This window comes from Asparagus officinalis, chromosome 6, assembly GCF_001876935.1.
Source record: "Asparagus officinalis chromosome 6, Aspof.V1, whole genome shotgun sequence".
Lineage (NCBI taxonomy): Eukaryota > Viridiplantae > Streptophyta > Magnoliopsida > Asparagales > Asparagaceae > Asparagus > Asparagus officinalis.
The window spans coordinates 7,951,349-7,962,152 of record NC_033799.1 but is presented as its reverse complement, the minus strand read 5'-3'; positions in this window follow the sequence as shown (position 1 = coordinate 7,962,152).

Here is a 10,804-nt window from a genome sequence, read left to right as displayed (position 1 = left end):
AGATTATGTTTTCTTTGAAGAATAAGGAGACCCAGTACAAGCCATTGATTGAAATTACCAAAACCATGTCCAAGGATCGATTTCATACCCCCTAGCATATGGCAGCTTATATCCTTAACTCTTACTATTTCTTTTGAGATGATGTGGCTAAGAACTCTAAGGAGGGGAAGGAGGGATTTCTAGATGTGGTCAAGTTGTTCTATCACAACGAGGAACACCAAACTGAGATAATTGTGGAGTTCATAGAGAAGTACAGGGAACGAAAGTGCTCATTTGGTAGAAATTTCGCAGTGAAAGTTAGGTAGAAAATGGACTTTAATCCAGGTAAGCAGAATTCATAAATTTAATCTATCAATGATAAATTATTTGTTACAGTAGAGAATTCAACTAAAATAATATATTTTGTGGCTAGTTGGTGGTATATATGTGGAGGTGATTGTACTTTCTTACAAAACTTGGCAAGAAGGTTCTTAACCTCACAAGCAGTTCTTCTGGATGTGAGAGGATAGAGCACATTTGAGGGGGTAAATTGCATGAATATCTAAAATTAATAAGATAAAATTAATAAGTATTCATGTATGACTTCACTAATTTGTTCTTTTCTTCTTTGAAGATTCACACAAAGAAGAGAAACCAATCGGAATCGAAGAGGTTAGAGGATCTTGTGTTTATGAAGTTCAATGCCAGACTCAAGAAAAAGAAAATGAGAAGAGAAGACAAAGACGTGCTAGCAACACATGATCGTACTTTGGCACGTGCATGGATCCTAGACGGAGTTCCCTCCGAAGGCGAGGAAGAGACTTATCTAGGTTTGAAAGTTACTCAGACAATAGCGGAGGATGTATCTGGAGTGGCTATAAGTAGGGGTGAGCACGGTTCGGTTCGGGTCGGTTTTTACCAAAATTTGAACAACCGAACCGAACCACCTATAATTCAAAACCGAACCGAACCGTTGCAAATCGGTTCGGTGCGGTTCGGTTCGGTTTGTTCGGTTCTAACTTTCATCAAGTATAACAATCAAAGGCATAAATATTACTTGTCCCAAGAGATAATTTGTATATATTTGTTTTCATATGCGCCCAAATGCAAATCATTTGAGCCATGGCTAAGAACTCCTAGCGCTCATCGTCGAAGGGGCCGCCACGCTTGCGGGAGGGGGAGGGGGAGGGGGAGATGGCCATTTCGGGAAGAGGAGGTGAGAGTAAGGGGTCTTGGAAGAAGAGAGAGAGCGAGAGAGAGAGGGATTGAGGCCGAGTGAAATGGGAAATTGGGAATGAGTAGCGGCGGTTGGGATTTGGGAATGAGAGGAAATGAAGTTAGGGTTGAGGGTTTGGGGCGGGTCGGGTAAACGCGAACGAGTTTGAAAGTTTTGGAAATATATTCGGTCGGTTCGGGTCGGTTCGGTTTGAAAAGTTATCAACCCGACCCGAACCGCCTTACTCTTAAAACCGCTTTTTTCGGATCGGTTCGGGTCGGTTCGGTCGGTTTTTTCGGTTTGAACCGAACCATGCTCAGCCCTAGCTATAAGGTCATGACGAACCAGAGGAGTGAGAGAATAGCAGAAGTTACAGGACCTTCTATGATTATTGGCGAAGAAGAACCTCTTGCCTCCACCAATGATGTCACGAGGATGAGGACTATGTGGGCATGAAATTGGAGGATAGCGATTATGCATGTGGTGGAGGATTTCCATCATGATGATGATTAGATTATATGATTATCTCCCATGTTAGACATTTAAACAATTCGCCTTTTTTGATTCTTGAGCATTGGACTTGTGAATTTGTGATATTATTGATCATTTGCGGAGGGTGATGTGACATGTTATGTAGGACATGGTGATATTTCTCAATAATTAGATACTATTTCGGCTGTTTAGTATATATGCATGGTTAATTGTGGATCTAAGATTGTTTATGTTTTTTGTAGTTTTATATGAATTCAATACACATTATTGACAATTATTATAATTAACTAAATTAAAAAATAGTCAAACGTCTAGACGCCGCATAGGATTTGGCTCAAATTCCTAGTCTAACTAGCGCCCTCTATGACATGGAGGGGGGAGATGAAAAAATAAAGGAAAAAAAGAATAAAAATATGTTGCCTATGATACTCAAGTATTTCATCCTCACTTTGAACATAAATTGGTATTTTAGTTAGTTCAAAAAAGAAACCCTGAACTTTGGGATTTTACACATAATCCTATTAAACTTTTTTATCTTACAAAATCTCCTGAACTCTAAAGTGTCTCACCAACTCTCCAAACGCTAAGATTTTCTCACCAAATATTTGATATATAATTTGCAAATAATCATAATGTCTTTCAGAGAAAAGCATTCAATTTTGTCATTTGTATATGCACCTGTACCTAGTTGAATTTTTTTTGGGAAAAACATATGCATATTTGTATCCATATTATACTAGGTAAAGATATTTGATATTCAAATTTGCATCTCATTGCTGGAGCATATTTAAGTACCGGCTTAGGTGCAATTGCATCTCTGAAGATTTTATAACTACATTCTAAAGCCTTCTCTAATTTCAATCTGCCCCCTATATTTTTTTAAAAAATTTGCATGTGAATAACCCAATGCTTTTATAACCAATAATTAGTAGCCTATTTGAGCCAATTTGCATTTAATAGCTCATTCTGTTTGAGTATAAGGGGGCGTTTGGTTCACCTATTTTATGGAAAAGTTTTGAGAAAACACCTGACAATGGCGTTATCGTAAATAATAGATTTTTATAAATTTTCATAAATTGTGTTTGGTTCAACATTGAATTTACAGGAAAGTTTTCTATAAAATACAGTAATCCGTACAATTTTACAAAAAATATTTTCCACTAAAAATGGACGAAAAGCGTCATGAAAATCTGACGCATATATTAAAAAATTAATTAAGTACAACGGTACCGTTCCCATGTGATCGATTTCTCATGGGCATTGTTAGTAAGCTATTTTTCTATAAAGTGATATCCAACCAAACAAAAGAAAAAGAAAACAACACATTTTCTATAAAGTTAGGAACTTTTTTATACTTCGAACCAAACAAAAAAATAACAAAACAATAAGAAATATGGTACTCTTTGAGTTCTATAAATTTTTCCTTCAAATTTTACAGAAATACAAGGAAATCTATATTTTGTGTGTTTTCCTTTTTCTATAATTTATAGAAATTGAACCAAACACTCCCTTAACATATTACCAATAACTGCTACTGCTTATATTATCAATTGCATCTGGATCTAAGAAAGTTTTTCCAGATCTGCCACTTTCTTATCGGGTATGAATACGGATACAAACACGGACATGTACGTGAACAAGGACGCAGCATTTACTACGCTAACGGCCGGTGATCCGAGCCCTGCGAGGCCAGCATGTGTGTTAATAATAACCCTCACGATCAACTGGCCGAGCGTAGCATTTATGAAGGTTCATGAGAACTTCGTTCGGGCGAGTGACCGCACCGTCCCCACCTCTCAATCGAGCGGCAAGCTCTGGCTCAGAAAATCCCGGCCCCGCTTTATTTACTGCGGTCATTATTAGGTCTCCTTCCTTTATTCACACCGGTAGGGTCACCGGGACTCAGGCCGTGCACGTGCGCCGTACGTGCGGACCGGTTCAAACTTGAAGTTCGCGGTGCGAGGCTTCTTGTAGAGCGGTCCCCGGGAATTGTTTATGCCGCACGCATGCTTTTTCTTTCCCGTGAATTTCACAAAATCCTCCCTCAAGTTTGGGTAAATTGCGCAAAAGCTCCTGAGAGCTTGGATGCCCGGCAAAATCCCCGTGGAATTTTAAATTTTTACACTATATTGGCTATCTGGATATTATCCACGTATCTCATTGTAATTCAGTGGAAATTGAAGATCTCGGTCAGTACTCATGCTTGTCTGTATTATATTATGACAACCAACTTTGAGTGCACGTGATTCACTTTTTTCAAGCATGCAAGTTAGGGCGCGTTTGGTTCGGTGTTTTTGAGCTTGAGAACCTGACACAGTGTCCCATCTGTGTCAGATTTGCTTGAAAGCTGACACAGATGGGACACTATGTCAGGTTTTCAAACTCAAAACACCGAACCAAACTCGTCCTTACTAGATTGGTGTGATGATCCGATGTGCGTAATTGTCGTCTCAGTCTTTTTTGTTTTGTCGTGTGTTATTACGATACTCCAAGAAACTTTCATCACTCCTTTAATTAGCATTATGAGTTGTATTAAGGATTTAATTTGTAATTAATTTCATTATTCAAATCATTGTAACTGTTAATTAATTTGGTTCCCAAGTAGCTTCTTTTCCTTGAATTTACCATCAAACTGCGTGTTAGAGAGAACATATACATCTTGCACAACCCATTGTACTGCTACAAAATCAATCCTCAAATGATTTGGCCAGTCCAAAGCTGAGCTGGCAGTGCACGTGTTTTCCATCCTGCACTTGCTCATTCTGTCACCCTCAGTGCACGTGACTTCTTGAATAAAATTTTTGAAACCCAACATATTTTTAAAAATAATTGTAAAAATCGACCCATTCATAAAATATTTGTGAAAACCGACCCAGTTTCAACGACCGTCGGGCTAAAACTAGGTCGGTTTTAAAGAAAAATCTTCCGAAACTTCACGGGACTTCAAGTCCCGTGAAGTTTTTGTACATTACAAAACTTCATAGGACTTCTCTGTGCGCCTTCTCGGGGGTATCTGTTTTCCTACAGTATGTTGGATCCTCTGGAAAGCTTGCAATGACCGTATCTTCTCTAACTCCACCACCTCACCTCAACAGATCATTTCCAAGGCAGCTTACTATATCATTTTCTGGACAAGTGCTTCTTCTTCTAAGAAGGCCATCAAGCTGAAGAACATCATTCATTCCTCTGGACTAGCGGATATCGGAGAGTCTAGTTAGGACAGCAGCAGCCCCCCTTGAGCAGCAGGCACACCCCTTTTGTTCTTTTTGAGTCCTTCATGTTTATAGTAGTAGTAGTGTTATAGTCGTTTTTGCTTTAGACATATACTAGTGATTGAAATTTTACTCTATCTCAGAGTTGTTGCTTCAATCACCAGTAGATATCTACTTCTGTAATTCTCTGATGCTTTTATATATATATATGATAGGGCAAGTTGCCCTATTTTTACATTAAAAAAATAACTTCATAGGACTTGAAGTCTGTGAAGTTTCGTAACATTTTTTATCAAAAACCTCGGTTTTGACAAATTTTTTTAAAATAGATCTGAATTTACGATTATTTTCTCAAAATAGGATAGTTTTCAAAATTTGTCCTACAAATAGTAATAATCTCTGCAATATTTGTTATCAGTGTTGTCTACAGAGATGCCTCACTATTCACGGGATTCATTCTGCATCTCAATGTATGCGAGAGACGAGAGTAAGAGAAGTGAGTTCAAAATTAAATGTTTTAATAAATATGCATGTCATTTATAGGATCTTAGGGGTCACGTGAGACCATGAGAGGGCTTTAAATGAAATGCCACTGCCAGTGTGTTCACCCAATCACCCATATTCCCTTCTCACGTGCAACATGCATGAATCATTCATCTTTAAAGGGAAAAAAAACAATTACTTTCCTTCATTATTTTGTGCGTCTAATGCGTGTTGGCCTTTTTGTGTTTTTATTAGAGAAGAAAAATTATTTTCAACTTATCTTATTTAGAAAAGAATATGTTTTCCTTTTCTCTTTGATGATACCAAGCCGAACCTAAAAAGAAACTTATTTGTATTTAGTTTATAAAATATGTATAGGACAAGACTTTGTGCTATATTTCTATGGAATACTAGGGGGTGTTTGTTTTAGCAAAAAATTCGTCATTTGGTATGGATTACAAGTTTTGGGATCAAAAAATAAGTTTTTTTTTGTATTTTGGGATTCCATATATGATGTTTGTTTTAAGAATTTTTTTAGAATATTGAACCCCAAAAGTGCAAAAAGTACCCAATTTTTAGAATTTACCAAATCCTCTCAATTGGAGAGAATTTTGACAAATCTCATAAATGAGTGTGCTTCCCTCTCAATTGGAGAGGATTTGACAAATCTCAATTTTTTCATTTTGTGGGAGGTAAACTCACCAAGATAGCATATTCATCATATTTCAAAATTTTGACGTTTGGTAATGCTACAATTTGTACTCTTGAAACAAACAAAATATTACAAATTATATAATTCAAATTCCCAAAATATTAATAAAACAAACAACATATTAGAAATCTCAACCCATAACAAAACACCTATGGATTTCAAATCTCATGGTGAAATCCATATCCTAAAATTATAGGATTTGAAACAAACACACCCCTATCAAATAAAGATTCTGCTTATGCACTAGATTGTACATGTGTATTTCCTCGTGAGTTTGGTTGCGTGACCTATGAGTCTATCATTGAATTTAGTGTTGATCGACCTCTTTCCCAAAATTCAGGGGACTTACATGATCATTGGGCCAATTTTTTTTTTTTTTTTTTTTGCTAAAGTGGTTCAACCTTGCATTAAGGTGACCCTTAATCCCATTAATATTAATATTATATATGACGCAGGTTAAGCTACCATGATTAAGGAGTAAGGCGACGAAAGCAAGGTCTGTACATGGAAGAAGAAACGCCTCTCTTTTTGATGACAATCTCCATAGGTTCTTATACTTTTCATCCTCAAGTGCTTGCTACTTTTGTATTTATTAACCTATTTTAGTGGGAGCTATCTATTGTTGATGGGGATTTGTGTGTTGTTAATGACTTTTTGTATTCGTATTATGGACCACCTCGTTTATTAAACTTTAATTAATCAAGAGTACAAATTCTTTGCTTGCCCTTTAAGGGGCAAACTTGAAAGGGGAAAAAAAAGAGTTCAAACTCAGAAATGCCCTTGTGGTTTGCGCTGTAAATCTATTAAGCTCCCAGACTATTATTTGGATCTATTAAGCCCCTATGCTTTTTATTTTGAATCTATTTAGCCCCTATGGTGTTTCTTCATAACTAAAAAGGGTATTTTTGATTATTGAATCTACTTTTAGCTATGGAGAAATATCATAGGGGCTAAATAGATTCAAAATAAAAAGTATAGGGGATTAATAGATCCAAATAATAGTCTGGGGGCTTAATAGATTTATGGCGCAAACCATAGGGGCCTTTCTGAGTTTGAACTCGAAAAAAAACCCTGTGAGGTGTTGCTAGCTAACCCATGGGAGGCCCCTTAATTAATTTGCATTTTTTGTTATGGCCTTTCAGCCAGTAACATTTGAGATCAATGAGAGAAGACTTAAGGTTTTCAGGAATGTGTTGAGAGAGAATCTAGCTAGTACCTGAATGATTATAGACTTGTGTTTGAACTAGGCCATTATTGCCTGTGGGAAGTTAATTTAAGGCTAGATATCAGAAAACCCTTTATTAACTCTGGACATTAATTTTCGGACAACCCTAATTAATTTTGAAAATATCATAACCCCCCCTCCTCATGTTTAGTGACTTTTAAAAGCGCGGGGTTGGGGTGGGGGAGGAGATAAAAACTCAAAGTTAGCGGAGATTTTCTGATAAAATCTTAAAGTTAAAGGAGGGTTTTTTTGATAATCCCTAACTTAAGTTGGGGTTTTTGATATTTTGAACGTGATGTGGGGTTTTTTTTTTCATAATCATCCAAATTTAGAGGGGTTTTCCGATATTTAGCCTTAATTTAAGTCATAAACATCAGCAATAAAAGCTGATATGCTATTCAGAAATTACAGGAAAGATGAAAGGATGAAAACCTTTTATTATTCCATTTATTTCCAGACTTCTACTCCTCTATACAAATGTGAAAACCAAAGATTTACTATTCATACTACAGGAAATTATACAATAGTGTTTTCTATAGCATTATTACTGTAGCATACATGAAACGTGATATTGTAGTATTTTTTGAAAATATTGTTGTAGCACACAAGAATACTGCAACATTTTTAAAAAAAAATTTACTGTAGCAGAGACGGAATACAGTAGCAATTCAAATAAATATTACTGTAGTATTTAAAACTGAATTGTTGTAACGGGAAAAAACTAACATGCCGTGCTTTGCAAGGTTCTCACTTGTTCGTTTAATAGAAAAATGTACTCTTATTAATAATTTGATGTCCGTTGTTGGACCAGTCCGATGAAGCTATATTTTTTTAGCAGCCCAAACTCCAAAGGCCATATATTCAATGGCAAATGGGCTAACTTACCAAACTAGACCCACATCCTAACTGAGGGACTAATATTCCAAAGGCCATATATTTCTACAGGGCCTAGTAGCCTATGGGCTAGGCTAAAAATTAAAGCCCGAAGAATCTAGGGGCTTACACCACGGGCTGATTTTTGGAAGTACACGGGGTTAGGTTCCGACCGGTGGTTGCCCAAAAGACAAAAATAGAGTTAGGTTCTCAAGGAGGTATTAGGGCCCGATTGGATGGGGTATTTTGCACCGAATTCAGGAGGAAAGCTGTCAAAATGATAGATTTTTGACAGCTTTTCCTCAAAATCGTTTCTTTATCCAATCGGGCCCTTATCGTCTTAATATAGAACACCAAGAAGATTCCACGCCGACGAAACTCTTCGAAGATGATGAAGCCATTGAGAAAAAACACAAAGTTGACGGTGGATTCCCAAGGTTTTGAGTAACGAAAGAGTTTCTAAAAGGTTAAGAAGTTGGACTCCGGAAAAAATTCTAGAGGGAAAAAAAAATCGAATTATTGAAAAGTGCAACACTATATTTTGTATTGCATATGTCATATATAAAGATTCGAAAGCTGACAAGCAGTATGTTCTGAGCCAATATATTCATGGAGAAAATTGTTAAGACATTTTGAATGTTCAGACTATACCTGCAAACTTATTGCGATAGTGACATTTTTAAAACTTTTGGGAGTTATATTAAAAATGTCCAAATTTATTAGGAATTTCGAGATTTACCCTTACTTTTCTTTTCTTCTTATTAACATGGAAACTCATCTCGATGCGTACAGCATGATGGCTCTCAAGTTTTCCGTCTGCGAAAAGGAAAGAAAAAATAGCTATATTCCATGTCAGGATCAAAAGGGTGACATCTGGTCCCTTATGCTTCAAGCAACTGCTCAATTATTGCACAGATATGCTGGGTAGTTTTCCCATTAAGCCCCCCCAAACATTTTTAAGTGTCATCTTTTCCAAAATTTTATTTTTGTTAATATATTTGTTCCTATACGACAAATTTTTTTTCATGAAAAAACACTTCAATTTATTACTTGAGCAACTAGGAAAATAAAAACTACAGTTTTTTTTTGATAAAAAGATGGCAACTTAAAACAACTATTTGAAATGATAATAGTTGCATGTAGGATCACCTACGTCACAAATTCTAATAGTCACGGTGTGTCTTTGGACAAACAAAAAAGCTTGTTTTCATTTAGGTCACGCATCAACTAATTATGACCATAAACCTAAAAGACGGTGACATTAATTCAGTGAATAATTCTTAAATAAATATACTTCTTTTTTAATCTTTTGCTCATATATCAGAAAACTATCCTCGGCCCATTAAGAATTTTTGTTGAATCTTGCTTCCTGTTTCATTAACCTTAATCAACTTTTCATTATGCGGATAGCCGCATAAATTCTATTCGATCTGAACCATATAAAGTTCCAAATAGTGAATTTTGAAGTTGTCTTCATCGACTCATTATATATCCAATTTTAAATTTGTAAGCACGTTCGTTAGTGAACTGTAATTTGAGAACTTTTATTTTATTTAGAAAATGTATCTTGGAACATATATACATTCGCATTTGTATCTGTATTTGTATTTGTATTTGTATTTGTATTTGTATCGGCCATTAGTAAAGGGTTGCATTTCTATAATAAATGCCGTACTTTATATCCATATCATCCAGACAATAATTTAACACCTTAATTAGCTCTATTAAATGTTGGGTCCCACACATCTACGACGGAGCCCCCAGTTTTGATCAGGAATTTTGCGCGGAAGAAGCATCGATCATGCGGATATTTTCGTCGCGGGTGGGATTAAATTATTCGCCATTTTTTAACGCTAAGACTCTTTTAACGCCCACGTGCGATTAAAATTATTCGCCATTTTTTTTTGAAGAAGAGACCTCTACAAATTCATATTTGCAGATTTTGCCGATCTAGAAGAGCCGGCGGCGGAACAAAATAAGGAAAAACAGTAGGAAGAAGAAAGTGAATTTGAAATTTGTTCGGTGGTGGAGCCTATATTATTAGAAATTGCCCCTCATCAAGGGGGGTGTTTGGCAATCTGAAAGTGAATTTAAAATATGTAAGTTTTTTTTTTGCAAATAATTTTTACATCCGTATCAGTACGTAAGTGAAATACAATGTTTGTTTGAAAAATTAAATTATTATCGAAAGTACAATGTGAAGATGACGTGACAAAATAAGATTAATTAGAAAGTATAATTAAAATAATTTAATTAAAATAGTTAACTTTTTATTACTTTGATGTGACTTCACCACTTTTTTAGGGGAAGTTAAAATTATATTAAATCATATGTGGTTACTTTTTTGCATCTTATTTTCATAATCACTTACATAAAAACAAACACCTTAATTGTTAAATAAAAATATCTTTCCTATTTTTATCTTTCACTTTGCAGGCAAATAAACACCCCCCCACAAGCCAAGAATGCTTTTAAGTCCACACTTACATGCAAAATCTCCAAAACCTCCCCTCTCCTTCTCCTCACTTCTCCGGGGCCCACCATTTGAACAAACCCCAACCAACAATCTCCCGCCACGTGTCTCTAATTCTCCCCAGCAACAACCCCCCTCG